Source organism: Ananas comosus, linkage group 4 (genome assembly GCF_001540865.1).
Source record: "Ananas comosus cultivar F153 linkage group 4, ASM154086v1, whole genome shotgun sequence".
NCBI classification, from domain to species: Eukaryota; Viridiplantae; Streptophyta; class Magnoliopsida; order Poales; family Bromeliaceae; genus Ananas; species Ananas comosus.
Genome location: NC_033624.1, coordinates 8,643,145 through 8,667,330, shown reverse-complemented (window position 1 = coordinate 8,667,330; position 24,186 = coordinate 8,643,145).

Sequence of the window (24,186 nt, the reverse complement as noted above, 5' to 3'; positions counted from 1 at the left end):
TGTTCTCGTCTCTCTCTCTTCTCTCTCCTCTCTCTAATATATATATATATATATATATATATATATATATATTATATATATATATATATATATAGAGAGAGAGAGAGAGAGAGAGAGAGAGAGAGAGAGAGAGAGATAGTCTGTCTACTATACTCTTATGAGTACGATCACTCTCATACTCATAAGTTGTTTTCGATGATAGAGCTTCTGAAACGATGATCCACACCGTTCCAATTCGGGATTTTCCTTGGGAGGTATCGAGAAACGTTATCTAGAGCATTTAAAACTTCTAGAAATTAAATTTCATAATTTTTCAACATCATTTACCTTACGATCAAAAGCACACAAAATTGACAATTTGAATTTTTGATAGAAAATTCTATTCACTACCTAAATAAAGATCAATAACTCCGATCTTAAATTGAAGGATCTGATCATCCATTTTTAGGATGTCATTCAATTTTAACCGTTCATTTTATACTCGCTTGATGGACTTTATAATGATTTTAAAAATTTATGAAATTTATTTTCTAGAAGTTTCAAATACTCTAGATCATGTTTAACGGTGTGGATCGTTGATTCGAAAACTCTAACATCGAAAACAACTTATGAGTAGTAAGGGTTCTATACTCATAAGAGTATAGTAGCCCTACTATATATATATATAGTTTTGCTAGAATACTATCGGTAGTAAACGGCTCGGCTTACTAGCGATTTGTTTTCAATGATAGAGCTTCCAAATTGATGATCGGCACCGTTAAACATGAACTAAACTATTTAAACTGTCGGGAAATCAAATTTCACACATTTTCGATATTGTTCTCTTGTCCATCAAGTGAACAGAAAAATGAATAGCTGGAAATGAATATCCTTCAAAAAGTGATGATACAATTTTTATATTTGAGATCTAGAGTCTAGATCTTATTTTAAATAGTTTAAAGAATTTTTTAACAAAAAATTAGTTGATTCGAACTCTTTTATACCGTTAAACGACTAAACGCACCATATTGGCCTTTCAAATTATAGATTTTGTGACCCTTTGATCGTTCAGTTAGTGATGCCAAAAAATCATAAAATTTGATTTCTAGATAATTTAAATGGTCTTGAAATCATGTTCAACGTGCCGATCGTCGATGTTGGAAGCTCTATCATCCAAAAACAAATCGTAGTAAACGCGAGCAGCTTTACTTAAAATTTCCGATAGTAACCCAGTCAAACTCTCTCTCTTCTCTATATATAACTATGGAATTATACTACTATACTATTAATAGTACAGCCCTTGTACTATAGGTTTTCGCCGTTGGCGTGGATAAAGGTAATGTGCTGGTGTTAGGATGATAATGGTCCTCTGTAAATTGAATAGTGAGATCCCTAGGGTTGAAGTAGGTGTTGGTTTTATAGTAATAATCTATGGGTGGAAATGATCAAAGGACTAGATCTACAGTAAGTAAACTAATAGTGTCAACGACTTGCGTCTAATCGTATAATATAGTAGCCGGACCTCTCTCTTCTCTCTCTCCTTCTCTCTCTCATATATATATATATATATATATATATATAGGGAGAGAGAGGAGAGAGAGTAGGGGCTGTGTGCTCTCAAGAGCACGAGGCCTCCGTGCTCCTGAGCGTTTTCGATGATGGAATAATCCGAATCGATGATCGGCCCGTTTAGATTGATCTAGCGTATTTGAAGTTTCCGAGAAAGTATTTTTCGCGATTTTTTATATAATTCATTTACCTAGTGATCGAAAGGATTCACAATATCATAATTTTAAATGGTTGATATCTGCCGGTTTCAGTTTTAACGGACTGCAGAAGTATGTCAAAAAATCAGATGGAATTTTGATAGCAAATTCTTTTATACTTCTACAACAAGATCAATATTTTGATCGGAAATTTAGTACTAGTATCACTACTTTTATAGGATTTTATTTTCAGCCGCTAAAAATTATTGATTTTGATCCTCTTCAATTGCTAGGTACAAATGATATTGAAAATCACAAAAATTATTATTTTTAGAAACTTCAAATTGTTAGCATCAAGTTAACGGAGCGATCGTCAATTCGAAATGATCTATTCATCGAAAACGGCTTAGGAGCACGGAGCCTCCCTGCTCCTTAAGCACAGAGCTCTCTGCTCTCTCTCCTCTCTCGTCTCCATCTCTCCTCTCCTCTCTCTTTCCTCTCCTCTCTCCGATCTCTCCTCTGCTCTATATTATAATATAATATACTTTTAATATATTTCGGTAAGGCTACTATGCTTCTGGAAGCACGGAGCCTTCCATGCTTCCAGGTCGTTTTCCATGTTGCGACTTTCAAATCGTCGATCGACTCCGCTAAACTTGATCTAGAGTATTTGAAGTACCTAGAAAATAAATTATGTGATTTTTCGATATTATTTGCCTAGTGAACAAAGGGGCTCAAAATCAACGGCTGAAAATAAAAATCTTACAAAACATGATAATATGACATTAAAATTTTAGATCAAACATATTGATCTTGTTTTATATAGTATAAAAAATTTTCTATCAAAATTTTACGTGATTTGGATATTTCTACACCGTTAAACTTCCAAACGGCTCACTACGGCCATTAAAATTATTGATTTTGAGCCCCTTTGATCACTAGGCAAATGGTATCGAAAAATCATAAAATTTATTTTCTAGGTATTTCAAATATTCTAGATCAAGTTTAACGGAGCCGATCGACGATTTTGAAAGTCGCAACATCGAAAACGACCTGGAATCACGGAAGGCTCTGTGCTTCCAGAAGTATAGTAGCCTCACACTATATATAAGATATTGCTTCGCTTTCGATATTTAAACGAAGTGTGGTTCGAGACATCTTAATTCAGCTTTTAGCTGATTTTGAATTGTTTATAGGGGATTTGAAGGCATTGGATTTACCACGAGTGTGAATTCTTCGACAAGGGTTGTCGACTTATAGGTGGGTTTGACCTAACCAGAGCAAGTGAAGCTCCCCTATGTTCTATATGATACTATAGAATTGGTACAGATGGGTACTTTTGTGATTATGTGATTGATAAGGACTTGGAACATCATCACCACAACGTTTGATATATTTGAAATGAAACCTCTATGAAGTAGAGAGATCTTATGCATAAAAGTATTTATGTTTATGTTTAGTTCAGTTGAATAACTGATGGACAAATCTATTATGCCCCTATAAAGTAGAGAACAATGACATCTCTTGTGACTATCGATAGTGAATTAAAAGGGGGAAGTTTCTAATGCAATATGTAAAATTAGCATTATTTTCATGTGCTTACTAATCTAGTGGATACTAGCAATTTTTATTATTTATCATATTGAGATTCCGATCAATGGATTGAGAGTGACAACATTTGTAACCCCCGAGGTCTCGGAAGAAATTATCGAACTTTAGCCAAATCGACTAAAGTATGCGAAGAAAATGGATGGACAAGTCCCAATTAACATTCCAACACTGCTGGAAGGGTTAAAAGTAAACTCTAAAAGAGTTGGAAGGGTTTTGGCATCGAACAGCGCGAAGTAGAGCAGAATCGAAGTCAAAAATGACATTTTGGATGTCTTGTACCGGTACAAGCCCAATGGTTGTACCCGTACAACCAGCGAAGCTCGCGGGTTGGAGCTGCCAGGCCTTGTACCGGTACAAGCCCTGCGTAACCGAGAGAACCAGCTCTCGGGTTGGGCTGTCTGCCAGGCCTTGTACCGGTACAAGACCCCGTGTACCGGTACAAGGAGCTTGAACAGCGGGAGATGTTTCAGATATGGGAAAAATAGAGGGGCTTATTTGCAAATATGCATATATGAGGGCTGAGGGTCCACTCCCCTCTCATTTCCCTCTCATTTCTCTCCCTCTCTCACACCTCTCTTGCTCTCTCTCTCTCTCTAAACCGAAAAGAGAAAGAAAGAAGAAGAAGAAGAAAGGAAGGAGAGGAAGAACAAGAAAAGAGGAGGAAAGGAGGGAGAAGATCAAGGAGAAGGAGAAGAAGCTCATCTCCCTTCTCTCTTTCAAGCTAAAGCTAACTTTGGAGCAAGCTTTTAGAGGTAAGCTCTAACCCTAAAATGGCATTTATAGGGTTTAGGATTTTGGTTGCTTTTGAGTGGTTCAAATGGAACCCATTTGAGTTAGAGAAGATGGTTCTAGCTCACATTGAAGCTTTGAACCTTGGATTGCACCATTGATGCAAACCTAGAGTTAGGGTTTGGGTTTTGAACCCTAGATCTTGGTTTTGATCTCCCTACAAGTTTTAGAATCTTGCATTAGGCAAAAGAACACATGAAATCCAAGTGTTCTTCATGGTGCTCTAATGGTGGATTTCTAGGGTTTGTTCTAAACACCCTAGAAATGGTTCGGATGCTCCTAGTTGAGCTTCTAGATGATAAACAAGCTCTCTTTTGCTTATTTTATAGATTAAATCCGGAATATTGAGCATATGTCACATTAGGGCATCCCAAAGAGGGATTTTGCTCATGTGGGGTTTTGATCTATTTTGACTCCTTGAAAACCTAATTGGGGATCTAACAAACACGTTGGCGAAGTTGGTTTAACCATTTGTCGAGTGTACGCGAAGTTATTGACCAAATAATATTTTGTCGTACAGATGGCCACAGCACGCGGAATAAAGCGTCTAAAAATCGTGAGATCAGAACCGGAGCACCTTGGAGTCAAGGAATAAGCACCGGAAAAGACGGATCGCGATTTGGAGGTCGTTTGGAGGTCGCGTAAGAGTTCGGGCCAAACCGGGCAACGGTTGCCGCGGGAGGCCGATTGCAAGTGACTACAAGCAATCGAAGCGCGAGTTAAGGTGGGTTGTGTTTACCAAAGCGACTAGGTCGCCCTTATGTCTAAGAAATGTTAAAAATCTATGTTGATGCATATAAATGTAAATGGGACATGTATAGGATGCATATAGCTAATGCTAATTAAAGCATGTTGGTAGTATTTGTAAAGTGCTATGTAAATGCTTGACGAGCATTGTGAGACTATATATATGCATGTAAACTAGAAGAGTGCATGTAAGCACAATGCATAGAGTGAATTGCGTGATTATGACATATTCATGTGGAAATGAATGTTAGATAAAGTGCATACTAATATAAGATGTATGTTAAGTAAACACATGAACTATGTGCATGACCTAGATGCTAATGATAAATGCATAAGACATATGCCTAGCTATGAATGTGAAATAAGATTAATGAACTCTAGGTAGAGTAAAGAATTTGACATTGTAAAGTAAGAACCTCGAGTGGCATGTCAATTGAGAATCCTAAGTATAAATAACTAGGATGATGAGTGGCAATGAAACCTAGCGTCATTGAACATAGGTTAATGAGAAAGACATTGAACCTCATGTTAGAGAACATAGGTTGAGAGTTAAAGTTAATGAACCTAGCGTTAAAGTAAACCTAGGATATGTGATAAAAGTGTTAAACCTAGAGTCAAGTAAACCCACGTTGGAAAGGACAATGGACCTAAGTAGGTCGATACTATAGAGTTACAAGACCAACCCTTGAGTTATGTAAAGTGGATTCCGAAATCCTGGCTGCGAGTGTAGCGGCTGCCAGTGCAGCATATGAGCTCGGAAGTTCTTGGCCGCGGGTGTATGTGGCAAGTTCCTCTCCCACCGGAAGAACTTCGAGGTTTGTGATCGAGCAAGAACAGTGAGCGCTAGGGTGTATGTGGCACGTTCCTCTCCCTATCGGGGATCTCGGCTGCGGGTGTATGTGGCATGTTCCTCTCCCACCGAGGGATCCCTAACCACGGGGTACGCTGGGCGACCCGTTGGGCGATTTGGTTCTTGGTCTGTAGGCTGAGGTGCATGCGACAGTTCCTTCACCTCGAGCCGGACAGAGTACGGCTTATCCGCTATCGATTGACTCAAGATCAAGTCGGGTGGCATAGTGTGACCAAGGTATATGTAATCTTAGGAAAGAATGACAAGTAAAGTGCAAAGCTAGCTAAGAATAAAGAATGGCTAAAGAATGAGAATAACAAAAGAAAAGAATAAGGAACGGCTAATGTAAAAGAATAGCTAATAAAGTAAAGAAACGTTATAAGTAAAGAATGGCCGAGAATATAAAGTAGGACAAAGCAATCTACTTGCATAAGTACAGGGTTTGCATATTGCATTTTGGGAGGCAGGACATCTTAGTTCAATATATGTTATATATCTGCTACATGTTATTGGACTAACTTGTTACAGGGCCTCATTAGACATATCCACCGAGCTTTTTCCTTGGATGGCCGTACCCACTGGGAACCATGGAGTTTGTTCTCACCCCACGTGATTTTGGAGTGTTTAAAGGTACACACGTGAGCGGCGTAGCGGCGCGAGGCAAGGACGTAGCTTCATAGATAGCGCCCTACCCCAGAGACCGAGATAGCGGTACCCGAGTTGGTGGTCTAGCTTAGGAGGTTTAAAGACAAGAACAAACTTTATCAAGTTGTAATAAATTGTACTAATTTGTGGTTGTATTCGGAAGTTTAATGTAAAAGAAACTATGATGTAAAATGTATCTAAGTTGAATGTTGTAATAACTTAGCAGTATTATGTGTTTGATACTTTCTTATGCGATCTATGAATGAATACTGTTCCTGGTTGGGACCTCTTGTATTGTGTGGATTGTGACGCCTTGGACGTACAGGAGAGACTCTGTCCGTTCGGCGGTCTGTTAACGTGCCCGAACTCGACCAAATTGGCAGGGCGCGGGGCGTGACAACATTACAGGTTAAAACATGATGACTGAGATATGTTAGACTATGGTTTTGCTTGCTTGCCATTGTGCTCATTTGCACACGCTTGTGAGGGTCGCTCCCTACAAGCCGGCACTCCGGAGTTGGCCTACACGATAGATTGCTCGCCCGTGCGGGATTGGGTGCCGAAATGAATTACCGTGGGGAGTTTATACTACCACAGGGCTACTAGGCTCGGCGCAAGCTGGACTACCTTGTATAGGTCCTTATGAATCAAATTAACTTACTAAATGATAGTAATGAATGATTACCATTTACAGTGTCCAGTACTTACTCACACGTTCATGCTTTTAGTAATTGCTATGCTTATCTTATTCGGTTGATACATTTACATTTGAAAAGTACGATTACATGTTCCTTACCTGTTAGCATTGTAGATATATCATGCCATTACTACTTTTACTTTTCATTTAGTACAAGAACCTAGTGGTGTAATTCGCCGAGGCTGGCGGCTTACCCACTGGGAACTATTGTTTAATAGTTCTCATGCCCCCTTTGTTATTGTTTTTACAGAGCCATCCACTACGGGAGAGGCTAGGGATTGCGGCAAGGGATTCGCGTCTAGCTAGGCATAGCGTGGAGTTCCGCTAGGTGATCACCTCGCCGCTTGAATTTGGACTGTCGAGGGTGATGTACACCAGTGTATAGGGAGACTACCTTCGTATATAGTTTTTGAGGCAACCTTGTGATGTATATGTTGGCCTAGAATGTTGTATTTATAATTATAGCTTTCCTGCTTGTTGAGTTTTTGGGATTTAGACTTACTCTTTTCTTGTTGATAGTATTGTTGGTTCATACTTTGCTCTGATATCCTGTTAGAATCTCTGCAAGATCCTTCCTTCCTTAAACTTGGTTTTCGTAGACGTCTTATATACTGCAGATATATGACGGGTCTGTGCACGTACCGGCTATGCTTCCGCTGATACCCGGGCGTGACAGGTGCCATTTGCAATATCGTCTACATTTTAATTCTTCCAAAGGAGGTATTGTTTGACCCTCCTGCAGTTGAATTCGACCATCTTTTAGCAACCGATCAAAAATTAGATCGATCTTTCACACATCAAACGAATATGTGTATGCCGACACCCGTGCTTCCGCCTCGCTTGACTTAGCGGGCTTCAGCAAAGCACATTTGTATGGCTGTCGACTTTTTACAATCTCGGCTACATATACTTCGACTTCATCAGCCGAATCCTCAGCCTCTTCAGACGAATTCGGCTCCTCATGAGCCGAAGACTCTTCAAGGAATGAGATATTTTTCTCATTCCGTTTGTTCCACTCTTTCTTTCGACTCCATCTGGGCCGATTTTTATTATTTTCTTTTCGGAATTGCTCATATTGAGCAACCCAAACTCCCAAATCGAAAAAATTTGGAAAGTATTTGTCTTCAAAATGATCTTTAATTTTAAAATGCAAGCCGTTAAATGCCATTTTGGCAAACTCCGACTCTGGCATTCTCACAAAACAACAGCTCATAGCCGTCTTGAATTGGTTCAAATATTCTTCAACTGATTCTCCCATTCTCTGTTTGAATTGAGCCAAATCGGCAAACGATAATTCTGGTTCGGTTCTATAAAATTATTCATGAAAATTTTCTTCTAATTCATCCCAATCCCGGACGGAATTAGCCGGCAAACTTGTATACCAAGTGAAAGCCATCTTGGTTAATGAGGTGTTAAATAATCTTAACTTTAAAAATGGGTCCGCTGCAGCTTCTCGGCATTGTGCCGTGAACCATGTAACATGTTCGACCGTGTTCTCGGTCTTATCTCCAAAAAATCTTATCAAATTTCGGCATTTTTCAATTTGCCGGGTATGGATGTTCTGCGTCTATATTCGCAGGATAAGGTGATCTAATTACAGACCGCATTGCCAGCCTTGCGCCTACTCCAAATGTATTTCGGATGGCCTCCTCTATTTGCGTATAAATTTCATTGTTATTCCCCTGTGCAGGAACTTGTGCTTGTACTAGATTCGGTCCTTGTGGTAGACCGAAATTTTATATCACAGGGTTAACTGCTTGTACATTCGGAGCCTGCCCTCTAGCCCCTACATTTTGGGGCTGGTATGCTGCTACTGGTGGAGGAGGCGGTAACCCCCATTGCTATCTCAGGTTGTTGGCCGGCATTGACAACTGTCGGTCTATAAATTCCTTGAAACGGTGCCCCCTATTATTGAGGTTGACCGTTTACTAGTGTTACAGGATTTTGTAACACTGGTGTCATTGCAGGCGCTTGTAAGCCTGCGATCGGCTGCTCATTCTGAGTTAATAATTACCCTATTCGGGCAATATTCTCGTTAGAGACCGTGATTGCGGCCAACACCGCATCTAGCCGTGCAGTGCTAGTATGGCTACTTTGGTCCAAAACTTGTAGGACCCGAGTCATTTGCCCAAGCGCCCGAGCCAAACTAGGCTCTTGCTGGCCAGATTGGCCGCTAGTTTCACCCTCAGCGGGCAAAATCGCTTGGCGTTCGGCAACATTTTCTGAATTGCTAGGCTGTTCGCTCCCAAAACTTCTAGGAACGACCCTATTTCGTAAATTCATAGCATTATCGTCAGCCATAATATCAATAACTAATAAAAAATTACCTTAAAACGAGTCCCACCGGGCGTGCCAAAAATTATTGGTAGCCGAAATCCCTGGTCCTTGACCCGATCAAAGACCCTCCTCGAGAAACGTGTCAGGATGGAAACGGCTTATGGTACTAACCCTCGAAGTTTGCGCCCTTCGAACAATCAAGCGATTCGGCTGACGAGGGATCAAATCAGTCCGGTTCGAAACCTTTAAAGTAAACTCGGTTCGGCGGGATGAGCCAAATGTACAGACCGAGCGAGAAATGAGTACGGCAGAAGAGCCGAACTAACAGAAAAGGTGAGAATTTGTCGGCTAGAGGAGCTGAATGCCTTTATATTGAGTGGAAGGAAGTACAGGGGTCGAGTGTGCCGGATGGCATGTAGACTCGTTTGATCTACTTTACGGATTACTCCTAGAAAGAACAGTAAATGCGAGAAAAGAAAAGTTACAGGTAAACTACTCCTAGAGAATGCAAGAAATTGCAAGGAATTAAGGGTGGTTTTTTGTTCGCAGGAGAAAAGACCCTTTTTTAGGGCGTTATTGACCTATTTATAGATCGCCCCTTAATCAGTTATTGCTCTTACACGATCGGCCACTATCTCCTAATATCCCGGACCACCTCCAGCCGATCGGAACCGCATGTAACTGCTTGCGGTTACTGTAACTTCCTTCAATTGGCGCGACGGTTTACTTAAAAACTTTTTTGGTGCTCCTGGTGCACGGCCAGATTGATGCCTTTGAAGAGAATACCGGCGTACCACCTGTCCGCGCCTAATTGGCTCAACAACTCCCGAACCGATTCCCCTAAATTCGAGACTTAGATTAGACTGACATGCATGGAAGGTTTGGGTGAGAAGGGCATGTTTAAGGCATGAAGGGATGCTACTTTTGCAGGCCCGAAGCCTTTTCGTTTTCAACACATGGCGTGGATGGTAGGCAGGCCTATATTTCTTGGTTTCAATAGGGAAAAAAAAATTCTAAAGAATCAAGAAAAAAGAAAAATTGGATCTACAGGATGGGAAATCAAAAAAAAAATTTCTTGGTTTTGTTTTCTTTTGCTATACTCATCTTGGGACCATTTACCAAAATATAACATATACATCTTTCGGCTTTCATATATAGAAAATGTCACGGAATATAGATATATATGATATAGCAAATATACTATTAAATTAAATAATTCTAAATCATGGATACATATCTATCCTTGACATACTGAAACGACTGCCATTATTGGTATCAAACCAATAGCGATTCATACAAGTTAATACCGCCTTCTCGTGCCTATCCTTTTTCCCTAAATTCACTAAAGATTTTTGTTGAGGAGTTCCCGGTAATACCCTCATCAGGTTCCTCGGAGGCTTTTACCCCGGTTATCTCTCCGGAAATCACTCCACTTCCATCTTCGAGAAAATCTGGATAGAAAATATTTTGATTGTAGAATTCTCCATTTTTGTCTTAGAAAAATTATTGAAATTGAGACATGGACCAATGCACATATTGGTACCTAAATTGATAAAAATACTAAGGCTGAAAAAAGAATCAACAACAAATTGATAAAAAAAAAAGATATTTTCTCTCTTATGATTCATTAAGAAATCAACCCATCAAACCAAAAAAGTATTTTTTTTAATTGGATGGGAATGAATCAAGAAAGAGTTTATCGTACCATATCAAATCTAGAATCTTGGTTCTTCCCAGAAATTGTCTTACTTTTTGATGCATATAAGATTAAACCATGGATTATACCAATCCAATTACTTTATTTTGACTTGTATTTTTATAAAAATACAAGTCAAAATAAAAACATCAATATAAATAGAAATAAAAATCTTCAGATGATATCTGATCAAAAAAAAAATCTTAAATTAGAAAATTCCAACCAACAAAAAAATGAACAATAGGACCAAGTAAATCTTGTATCAGATATATGGAAAGAAAATAAAAAAAAATATATTGAAGAGAATTACGCGAGATCAGACATTACCATTAAAAAAGGTAAAAAGAAAAAACAATCCAAGAAAAACAAGGAAGCAGAACTAGATTTCTTCCTTAAAAAGTATTTCCTTTTTTAATTAAGATGGGATGACTCAATATCAAAATATACAGAATAACTATCACCATTACTGTCCCTAACTAAAAAAGTGTCAGCAGAGATCAAACTCCAAATATCCCTGATACCAAATAAAAATAATCAACATTACTGAAACTATAACTAACACTGTTATCTATCCATCCATAAGGTAGATCAGCAGCTACTCCTCCGATACGGAAATAATTATGCATCATTCGCATACCTGTGGCGGCTTCGAATAGATCATATATCAATTCTCTTTCTCTGAAAATATAGAAAAATTTACTTTTTGAAATTTCCTTCATTATTCGTTTTAGAACTAAAGTAAGGCCTCGCCGAGGTGCCCGTTTTGAATTCCAGGACATTATGAAATTGTGCAAAGAGTTATGCAAACTTCATAACGTTACAAAGAACTTCAGAACATTTATGTTTCTGCTTCACGAATATAATATTTTATGGGCATTTCAAATAATATCAAGCATTATTCCTATCTTGGCATTCGTAATTTCAGGAGTTTTAGTCCTCCTATTCGAGGCCGGGCGTTGCCGGGTCATGTCACCCTTTAATCGGTAAGCAACAAAGATCATCGTAAGAGACAAAATAATAAACAGGTCATAAATTAAGAGCCATACGAGAGAATCGATAGGCCCATGTGTGTTTTTATTCATTAAATAAATAAAAAAGCTCGTCTGGATCAACTTGGGCCGCACATGTAATTAGATATATGAGCAAGCAATTATTGAAACATGAAAAGTACTAGTATGTCCCAAAAAAATATTATATGAGTTATGCACTCCTTATCTAGAGGTTATTCTTTTTTAATTTTTTAGTATTTTAAAACAATATTTACAAGACAAGAATCCTATAGATTCTTAATTAGATGAAGGAAGCATATAAGATTTACACTTTTTTTTTTTTTTTTAACGTGTGTACCAGTAGCAATTCATCTTACTCTAAAATATAGTTAAAAAGAAAAAAAATAAAAATAAAAATGTAAGGAGACGCCTTCAACTACAGTCGACCATTAATACAAAAAGTCCGGTCACTCTTACTCATTCTTAAATTAACTTTCTTGACTTTTTTTATTCTTCACAATTGAGTTTATTTGGTTGAATAAATTACGAGCTTAATTTGTCAAATTTATCAATAATTCTATCTGATTTATTTTGTAGTGAATAAATCAAAAAAAATAAAGTTTAGAAGCTAATAGGGTAATTAAATTTAATAAATATTAAAGCTTACTAACTAGAGAAAAAAAGAAAAAAACTTATATCAAAAACTTAAAAGTTGAGGTTTTTGTTTGGAATCAGTGCGCGCAGTTCTGTTGCTTTCTTGAACGCAAATTATGTATAATTGGATTTTCTAGCAAATAGATCTTTCTAATTTTCGAATCCAGCTGGGCGAGGAATGATCATTTCTTCAAAAGAGTCAAAGAAGTAGGTTAAAAACTAGCAAGGCAACGACAATATATGCCATAAAAATGCCAAAAGATATATCTATCTGTTGGTTAAAAAATGAAAGAGTTGAGGGATTCCGATGTAATTTTGTGAGAGTCCATATGGTCCTATATATAAAATATAATAGAGCTAAAACTCTTAACCCGGTTTAAACATTTTAGGTACTGACTAGGTCCAAAAAATTGAAAAAATTAAACGTATTAGAACGGGAGTAGTCTTGAAATGGATAATCCTCCGAAAAAATGGGGCGTCACAAATTTTTTGTCTGAAAAGATGAGGAGTATGTTGGAGGCAGAGGGCAAGACGAACACGGCGTTGGTGTGCCAAGTGCCAACGCGACTGTTATGTTATATCAAACTTGCCGTTGTCACGTGCATCACATCTCGCATCGTAATATCGACAGCGCTATTTCTGTTCCTCTTTTTTGGGACATCCACGTGTACGCATCTGAAGTCGATGGCACCCATCGTAATTTTTATCTTAAAAGAATATTTCTCTTTTCTTTTTCTCCTCTCAGAGAGAGAGAGATAGAAAAGAGAAAATAATCGAAAACATAAAGAAGCATATTAATTCTAGTTGTAATTTGAGTAAATTGATAAAATATGTGCAAACCTAACCACTCGTTCCAAGGGATATATGGATATAGCGCACTGTCATAGGATAAAAAGAGTCACATTCAATTTATAATACATATTTATTTAAGTAATTTTATCACAATAGTTGTGTGAAGAAAATTTTTGTAATAAACCATTATTAATTAGGTAATTTTATAAATATTATAAATAAAAAAAAAATATATATATATATAACATAAATAAAGTTGGCTAAAAATTAGAAAAAGACACGGTGTAAGAGAATTGCAGGAACTATTCGTAATTAAAATTAATGTTCTACTAGTAATTAATTAAAATTATTTTATAAAATAATGTGCGACAAAGAATTAGAAACAATTTTATAAGTTAAATTATTTTAGAGGAAGATGTTATAAAGATTCAATGAGCCAATAGGACATGAAATTAAAAATTATTTCATGCACCGGATATATATTTATATGTCATACGTTATATTTCTAAACTTTATTATAAAAATTTAAATCCAGTAGCTTAATTATGCGTAGACATTTTATATGATGTAAAGTGTATCTATAAGATTATAAAATTTGTCTACCGCGAACGAACCGGCTCCGCCGTAGGTATTTCTAAGATGAGTGGTCATTCATGATACAGATTCAATTTGTTTAAATTTTATTTTGAAATCAAGATTATATATTCATGGCTTCTAATATACTCAAAAATCTCTTGTTAATTATCCCACACTTTCAGTGTTAAGTAACCCTCGATTAAGAGATCGAACGTAAATGCTAATAATAAAAGAGACCAAACGGATAAATAAAATTTTATCAATATGATTTGCCGTGTAATGGCTTAAGCAGGAACATTTTTTCACTGTACACAGATTTTATAAAACTAAATATTCAGTTTATAAACTTGATGGTCGATTAGGATCAGATTGCTCAATTTAATGACATAGCGGTCGTTTGAAACTGGTTGAGGTTGAGTTTAATTTTAATTTGCTCAGTTTAACAATATAGCGGTCAAAATGAGTTTGATATGGTTTGCTCAGTTTAGCAACTTGGCGGTTAAAGGAGTTTAATATGATTGTTCAGTTTAACGACATGGCAATTAAAAAGAGTTTAATATGATTGCTCAGTTTAACTACATGGCAGTCAAAAGGGTTTAATTTGATTGCTCAATTTAACGATATGGCGGTCATTCGTTCAGTTTAACGACTTGACGGTCATTTTGAAGTTGAACTTGGTTTGCTCGATTTAACGACTTGGCGATCAAATGTTCAGTTTAATAACTTAACAGTCATTTGTTTAGTTTAACGACTTAACGATCATATCTGAACTTAATTTGCTCAGTTTAGCGACTTGGCGGTTAATTGAAGTTGAGATGTCCAGTTTAGTGACATGGCGGTCGGTTTGAGTTGTAGTGCTCAGTTTAATGACATGGCGGTCGGCTTTAGATTGAGTTGCTCAGTTTAATGACATGGCGGTCGGTTTGACTTTTGTTCTCAGTTTATGGCGGCCGGTTTGAGTTTGAGGTACTCAGTTTAATGATATGACGGTCGATTTGAGTTTTGATGCTCAGTTTAATGATATGGCGGTCGGCTTGATGTTGAGGTGCGCAATTTAATGACATGACGGTTGGTTTGAATTTGAGGTACTCAGTTTAATGACATGGGGGTCGATTTGAGTTTTGGTACTCAATTTAATGGCATGGCGGTCGGTTTGAGTTTTGGTGTTCGGTTTACCGACATGGCTGTCAGATGCTCAGTTTAACGACTTGATGGTCAAATATTCAGTTTAACGACTTGATGGTCATATCTGAATTTGATTTACTCAATTTAGCGACTTGGCGGTCGATTGAAGTTGAGATGCTCAGTTTAGCGACATGGCTGTCGGTTTGAGTTGTGGTGCTCAGTTTAATGACATGGCGGTCAACTTTAGATTGAGTTGCTCAGTTTAATGACATGGCGATCTGTTTGAGTTTTGGTGCTCAATTTATCGACATGGCGGTCGGCTTGATTTGAATTGCTCAGTTTAACAACGTGGCAGTCGGTTTGGATTTAATAGCTTAGTTTAACGACGTGGCAGTCAGTTTGAATTTAGTAGCTAAGTTTAACGACATAGCGGTCGGCTTGAGTTGAGTTCAGTTTAACGACTTGATGGTGATTTGAATTTGAATTCAGTTCGCTCTGTTTAACGACTTGGCGGTCAAAAGGATTTACTTTGATTGCTCAGTTTAGCAACTTGACGGTCAATTTGAATTTGAACTTAGTTTAACGACTTCACGGTCAAATATTCAGTTTAACGACTTGATGGTCATTTGTTCAATTTAACGACTTGAGGGTCAATTTGAATTTGAATTCAGTTTAATGACTTGACAGTCAAATGTTCAATTTAACGACTTGATAGTCAAATATTCAGTTTAACGACTTAATGGTCATTTGTTCAGTTTAACAACTTGAGGGTCAATTTGATTTTGAATTCAGTTTAACGACTTGACGGTCAAGTATTCAGTCTAAAGAATTGATGGTCAATTGTTCAGTTTATTGACTTGACGGTTGTTATCCAGTTTAACAACTTGATGGTCATATCTGAATTTGATTTGCTCAATTTAGTGACATGGCGGTCGATTGAAATTGAGATACTCGATTTAGTAGCATGGCGGTCGATTTTAGTCATGTTGCTCAGTTTAACGACATGGTGGTCGACTTGAGTTGCGTATCTCAGTTTAACGACATGGCGGTCGGTTTGATTAGTTGTTTAGTTTAGCGACTTTGCGGTCGTTTGGATTTGGTTGGTTAGTTTTAACGACTTTGCGGTCATTTGGATTTGAGAGTTTTTGTGAACTTTGGATTTTGGATTTTCTTTGTGGACATTAGGTTTTGGGTTTTATTTATGGACATTGGGTTTTGGATTTTATTTGTAGACTTTGGGTTTTGGGATTTTATTTATGGACTTTGGGTTTTAGGTTTTATTTGTGGGCTTTGGGTTTTCGAATTTTATTTGTGAACTTTGGATTTTATTTATAGTCCGAAATGGATTGGACTATTGCTTAGGTTGGATTCAGGTTGAGTTGGCTTGAACCTTTTGTGTTTGATTTGGGTTGAGCCGCCTTAGGTTGGTTTGGGTATGCCTTGGTTCAAGACCCGTTAAGACTCGGTTTAGGTCGAACCCATATGTGTAGTTCGAGATTCTTTGAATTTAATTTATGTCAAGCCCTTATGGTTTGGCTCAATTTGGACCCTCTTATAATTTTGCTTGGTTTGAACCGACTTCGAATCAAGTTGAAGTAGTTCGGCTCAAGTTAGCTCGGCTCGGATCTTCCATACATCTGTTTTAGTTGAACCCGACTTGTGGTTTGATTTGGTTTAGTTCGATCTTCATGTAGTTCGGTTCAGATTGGATCCACTTCGGTTCCAGTTGAGTCTTCTATAGTTCGGTTCGAATCGAATCAACTTCGGTTCGAGTTGAATCTTCTATGGTTCAGTTCGAATCAGATCCACTTTGACTTCGGTTCGAGTTGAATCGTCTATGGTTCGGCTCAAATCTAACCAACTTCGGTTCGAGTTGAAGCTTCTATGGTTCGGTTTGAATCGGATCCACTTCAGTTCTAGTCGACTTCTATGGTTCGGTTCTAATCAGATCCACTTCGGTTCAAGTCGAATTCTTTGTAGTTCGGTTCAGATCGGATCCACTTTGGTTCAAGTTGAATCTTTTATGGTTCGTTCGGACTGGATCCACTTCGGTTCAAGTCAAATCCTGTATGTTTCGGTTCGGATCAAACCTACTTCAGTTCAAGTTGAATCCTTTACAGTTTGATTCTATTCGAATTCATTCCGATTTAAGTCGAATCCTTTATGATTTGGTTCAGATCGGATCTGGTTCGGTTCAGTTTGGATCGGATCCACTTCGGTTCAGTCGAATCTCTTATGATTTGGTTCAGACGGGATTCGGTTCGGTTCAGTCTCGATCGGATCCACTTCGGTTAAGTCGAATCCTTTATGATTTGGCTCAGACGGGATCCGATTTGGTTTAGTTCAGATCAGATTCACTTCGGTTCAAGTCGAATCCCTTATGATTTGGTTCAGACAGGATTTGGTTCGGTTCAGTTTGGATAGGATCCGCTTCGGTTCAAGTTGAATCCTTTATAATTTGGTTCAGACGGGATCCGGTCCGATTCAGTTTGGATCTGATCCACTTCGGTTCAAGTCGAATCCCTTATGATTTGCTTCAGATTGGATCCGGTTCGGTTCAGTTTGGATTGGATCCACTTCGGTTCAAGTTAAATTCCTTATGATTTGGTTCAGAGCGGTTTCGGTTCGGTTCAGTTTGGATCGGAACCACTTCGGTTCAAGTCGAATCCTTTATGATTTGGTTCAGACGGGATCAGGTTCAGTTCAGTTTGGATCGGATCCACTTTGGTTTAAGTCGAATCATAAGAATCGGATCCACTTCGGTTCAAGTCAAATCCCTTATGATTTGATTCAGATAGGATCCGCTTCGGTTCAGTTTGGGTCGGATACGCTTCGGTTCAAGTCGAATCCCTTATGATTTGGTTCAGACAGGATTCGGTTCGGTTCAGTTTGGATCAGATCTGCTTTGGTTCATGTCGAATCCTTTATGATTTGGTTCAGACGTGATTCGGTTCGATTCTGTTCGGATCGGATCCACTTTGGTTCAAGTCGAATCCTTTATGATTTGGTTCAGATGGGATCCGGTTCGGTTCAGTTCGGATCGGATCCACTTCGGCTCAAGTTGAATCCCTTATGATTTGTTACAGGCCGGATCCGGTTCGGTTCAATTCGAATCGGATCCGCTTCGGTTCAGGTCGAATCCTATATGATTTGGTTCAGACAGGATTCGGTTCGGTTCAATTTGGATCGGATCAACTTCGGTTTAAGTTGAATCCTTTATGATTTGGTTTTGACCAAATCTAGTTCGGTTTGAGTTGAATCCTTTATAGTTTAGTTTAGGCTTAACCGACTTGTAATTGGTTTGACTTGGCTTGGTTCGAACGTCCTGTGCTTTTGTTTGAGTTGAACCCGACATATGCTTTGGTTCGGCTTGACTTGGAACCCTTTTGTGGTTTAGTTCGATTTGAACTCACTCGTGGTTTGGTCTGCTCGATCCTCATGTGGTTCAGTTTGCGTTGAATCAACTTGTAGTTCGGTTCAGGTCGAACCGGTTCATTATTTTGTTTGGTTTGAAGCTCTTGAGTCTCAATTCGATTTGAGTTGAACCGGCTTATGTCACGCCCTGAGAGTGATACCAATTTGGGTCAGCCCGAGCACGTCAAACAGACGCCGAACGGACCAAGGCTCATCACATGTACAATTTTCAAACAAAAGTGCACTAGCGGAAACATACACAAACGGCTTACACGAGGGTAAGCAATACCTATGAGTGAAAGAAAGAAAACTAAACAACTATACAAGTACTATGATTCAACTTTTGATCACATACATTGCATTTAACCTTCATATTCATTATTCTTTACATTGCTTGCATTACTTCTTTTACATCATATTTGCCCAAAATAAACATTACATTCTTTTTCTCATTTGCTTTATACATAATCATCTTCAATACAAAAGAAGGTATACGGTGGCTACTAACAAAATGCAAAACCCGACTCGATAGTCACTATCTATGGCACGATACCTTTACCGGGGTCGCTCGCCGGCTCGCTCGGTCCCGGCTCTGTGGAATAGTGGGGTGAGAACTACAACAAAGTTTCCAGTGGGTTCGGCCCCAACCTCACCGACTTTTCCACTAGGACTAATTCAGGCATAATAAAAAGGATAAGCAGAATAGTAACCAAACTATAATCATGATGCTAATATGCCTGAACAATAAAGCAAGAAATATGCTCAACGTAAATCATGCGATTATGCAAGTTCTTTGTTCTTTACTCTTTGTTCTTCACTCTTTGTTCTTTGTTCTTTAATCTCACGGCTAACCCGGGGGTTTCGCCACAATAACTTGCCCACATTAAGTCCATCATCGCGGGCCCTCAGCTGCCTCCCGCTGAGACCGTCCTCCGGTTTACTCCAACCCGTGATGCAAAACTCCGGAGCGCATCGCTCGAGGGGGAGCGACCGCCCTCGAGCACAGAACTCATAGCAAGTATGATTGATCCTTAACTCTAAGAATATATAGTTCAATCATTGTCTTTACACTAACTCTAGTGTTCTTTACATCACTTTATTTTGCTAACTCTAGCAATCATTGTTCTTTAATTTTACTCGTTCTTTATGCCACTTTTATTTTCTTTCCCTGTCTCTAATCATTATCATTGTTCTTTGCGTCACATTTCACTTTGATGCCACACACTAACTCTAGTGTCACTTTTCTTTACATTATCGAATGCTACTCGATCTATGTTTTATTGTGTCACTTTGTTCTTTTATCTCATTTGGTGCTCACATTATATCTCACGCATACATATAGGGTTAAATAGGCTCTCAAACATTTCAAATAGCACGTGTACTCACATCATGCAACATTCACATGTATATCATCGCATCTACCGTATAATGCATGCAACAATATAAATATATGCTCAATTGAATGACACATTAGGCATAGAGGGAATTCCAACAAGTTTGGATAGCACCACCCACCTCGTAGGAGTGCTAGGATGCTACAATGATTTTCTTGGAATTTTTAGACTCCTAGTTCGTCACCTGCGGCAAAATGAAGCCCCATTAGGCCGTTTTGCTCATATCTTTAAATTGGCTTTTCGTAACGTTAATCTGAGCGCACCAACGTGTCGGAAATACCCCCAATTAGATTTCTAGAGGGTCAATTTCATTTTAGAATCTTTACAAGCAAAAGCCCAAAATTTGGGTGCCCTAGCTCAACCCATATAAAACCTAGGGTTTGATCTCATTAGGAAGCAAAAGAAGCTTCAATCTACTCTAGAGACTCCATAAAAACTATTCTTAGCTCAATCCAAACCCTAGTTTGGATTCTACCATGAGAGGGGTTGAAGCTCTCCTCTAAGCTTCACCTCCAACACTCTATCCATGATTTTGATCTCATCCACAAGTAAAAGAAAGCTTGAAACATTCACTAGGCTCAATTAAAACCATTTCTAGGTCATTGGATTCTTATTTTTAGGTTTTACCATAAAAGGGATCAAAGCTTACCTCAAAGCTTTCCCTTCTTCAAGGTAGAGATGAGGGAGAGGGAGTTTCTTCACTCCTTCTTCTTCTCCTTCTTCTTCTTCTTCTTTTCCTTCTTCTTTTCCTTCTCTTCTTTCTTTCCTTTCTTCTCTTCTTTGTCTTCTAGAGAGAGAAAGAGAGGAAAGACTGTGTGTGTGAGAGGGAGTGAAATGAGAGAAATATCCTATTTGCCCCTTAACATAACCCCATAAGATGCATAATTGCATTTGGGTCCCTCAACTTTTATTTTATTAAACTGCCCAAACTGAGCAGATTTCGTGTGCGGGGACCGGTCTCCCCGACCAAGGACCGGTTCCCGTAGCTCCTCCCTGCGGCAGCCAGGGCTCCCGCGCAATGCGACCGGTCTCTCTTTGGGGGACCGGTCTCTCGGGGACCGGTCTCTCCAACAGGGACCGGTTCCCGAGAGCCTGATCTCAGGGACTTAGCCGATTTTTTCCTTTTTCTCATCTTCCACGCGTACGGGGATCGGTCGCTCCTTCAGGGATCGGTCCCCGGGAGCACAAGACCTGCATAATGCAGATTTTTGATTCTCTAGCTCTCGAAAACCTCCCGCAATGCACTTTTGATCATTATAACACATTCGGACTTTCCGAAGTGTACCATCCTCGCACTTTGGTCAATTTGACTAATGTTCGATATTTATTTTTCGAATTCTCGCTATATTACATTCTCCACCCCTTAAAATAATTTCGTCCACGAAATTATATATACCTTAACTTGTCGACTCAAATAAATGTGGATACTCTCTCCGCATGGTCTCCTCGAGCTCCCAAGTGGCTTCTCGCACAGCATGGTTGCTCCATTGGACTTTCACATAAGGAATTCTGCCACTCCGCAGCTTTCTTTCTTCTCTATCGAGGATGCACACCGGGTACTCCTCATAAGACATATCTTCACGTAGCTCCACGGACTCGTACTCCAATACATGTGTCGAATTGCGAATATACTTTCGGAGATTTGACATATGAAACACGTTGTGAACTTCCACGAGTCTCGGTGATAGTGCGAGCTTGTACTCTACCGCACCCACACGCTCTAGTATCTCAAATGGTCCGACATAACGGGGACTTAGCTTCCCACGGACCCCAAATCGCTTTACTCTACGCATCGGCGACACTCTAAAAAATACGCGGTCTCAAACCGCGAACGCTAAGTCCTTTCTTCGCTTGTCGGCATAACTCTTTTGCCTTGACTGCTCCGTCGCTAACCGTTGACGGGCAAGGCGGACTTTCTCCTCCGCCTCTCGCACTACATCCGGGCCAAGAGCCGTTCTCTCGCCCACGTCGCTGCAATGGATAGGAGAACGACACTTTCGACCATATAATGTCTCAAATGGCGCCATCGCTTTGCTCTCTTGATAACTGTTATTATATGCGAACTCCGCCATCGGCAAGAAATCATGCCATCCTCCTTTATAATCCAGTACACATGCTCGAAGCAAGTCCTCAAGGATCTGTATTGTCCGCTCCGACTGTCCATCACTCTGAGGATGAAACGCTGTGCTGAAGTCGAGCCGTGTGCCTAGCGCATCCTGCAGGCTCTTCTAAAAGTGGGATGTGAAACTGGGGTCTCAATCCGATACAATTGATACCGGAACCCCATGAAGTCTCACAACCTCGTCGAGATAAACTTGAGCTAACTTATCTCCCGACCACGTAGTATTTATCGGCAAGAAGTATGCGATTACGTCAATCGATCCACTATCACCCATANTATCGCATCGTGTCCGCCTTGAGATCGAGGCAAACCGGTAATAAAGTCCATCGCTATATCTTCCCATTTCCAAACGGGTATTGATAGACTTTGTAGCTTTCCCGCCGGAAATCGGCGCTCTACTTTTACCTGTTGGCACGTTAGACATTGCGCCACGAACTCCCCAATATCTCTTTTCATGCCCAGCCACCAATAATGCACTTTTAGATCTTGATACATTTTAGTGTCGCCAGGGTGTATACTATAGGGAGATTGGTGCGCTTCTTGCATGATCGCCCTTCGTAACTTATCATCTTTAGGCACACACCATCGATTTTGAAATCGAAGTGCGTCATTGTCACGCCCCCGACCGCACTACCGGAAAACGGTACAAATTTGGTCCACTTCGAGGGCGGCGGCGGGCGTGATGCCGAACGGACAGAGTCTCCCCTGCCCGCCCTAGGCTAAGCAACAACTATATTGTGTACAACAAGTCCCCAGGAATATAACTTGAATTCATACACAATCTAACAACGATAATCGAGAGCACAAACAGTGCTATATAACAACCAGAGCAAGCGATACAAGTAAACAGTATACAAGTATTCAAAAGAGAGAAACTTAACTATTTGAGACATCATTGAAACATTTAACCTCTTTCGATATCATTTAAACTTTAATCATTTAATACAACTTGCATTTTCTTTCCAAATGTAAATACATCATATACTCTCCAAAACCTCACCCTATACAACATCTACTCTCATAATGTAAACAAAAGTATAGGGTATAGGGCTAATGCAAGTAGGAAAGGTAAAGCTATCAACTGATACCGCTAGGGCGCTAAGCCCTTGCCGCGATCCTCCCGCTCGGTCGGGACGCTCGAACTAGCACCTGCAACAGGGGTGTGAGAACTACGAATAGTTCCCAGTGGGTTCGGCCGCCGACTCCGCCGATCTACCCACTAGGTCTTAAGCAGGCATAGAGAGATATATATATATATGCAATATATATAAAACTAAACTGAGCTGAAAGCAGATATGTGAAACAGGTATATCAAGCTATGCCTCAATCTGATATCATGGATGCATGAACAATAAATAAAGCTGGATAAGTAAGCAACTATGAACAACAACAACAACTATGAAGCTAACTACCATGAACAACAATAATGAGTATGACTCAATAGGTGACCAAATCTCAAGGTGAACTCGTGGTTCACAAGTATAACTCACGTGTAAATCTCATAGGGAAAGTCTCACTGAACTACTCCCCGAGACTGCCTGCGGAAAGCACACTGACCGTCCAGACAGCACACTGACTGTCTCTCTAGTGACCAACCTCCAGAGTGCACAGCTTGTGGGGAGCGACCCCTCCAAGCGCAGACAGGCTATGTGAGCACGATCAACTCACGAACAGCAGCAACCTACCCTCTAAGGGTAATCTCATGATGGAATCAAGGTATACTTTTGCCCAATCTCATAGTGTTTCAACTACACTAATATTCTCATATCAAGGTCATCAACAATCATATGCCACTCATCATAGTTTTCTAACTAGATGCCACTCGTCATTTAGACTCATCATCAACACTAGTTACATCATACTAGTTCTTTAGCAACATAAGCATTAATCATCTTATATAGGGTCTAGGTTTTTATCAAATAATCATCATGCATACTAGATCATGAACCAACCAAGCAAGATATATTGAGCTACTAGCATGCAAGTATAAGCAATAACATCTATCTCTAACCCTATATGAATATGCACGATATGAAAATAGATCGATATGAAACTTAGACATAGAAGGTAGCCCGATTGCTTCGGAATGGTCACCACCTACCTTGTGGTAGTACCGTAGAGCT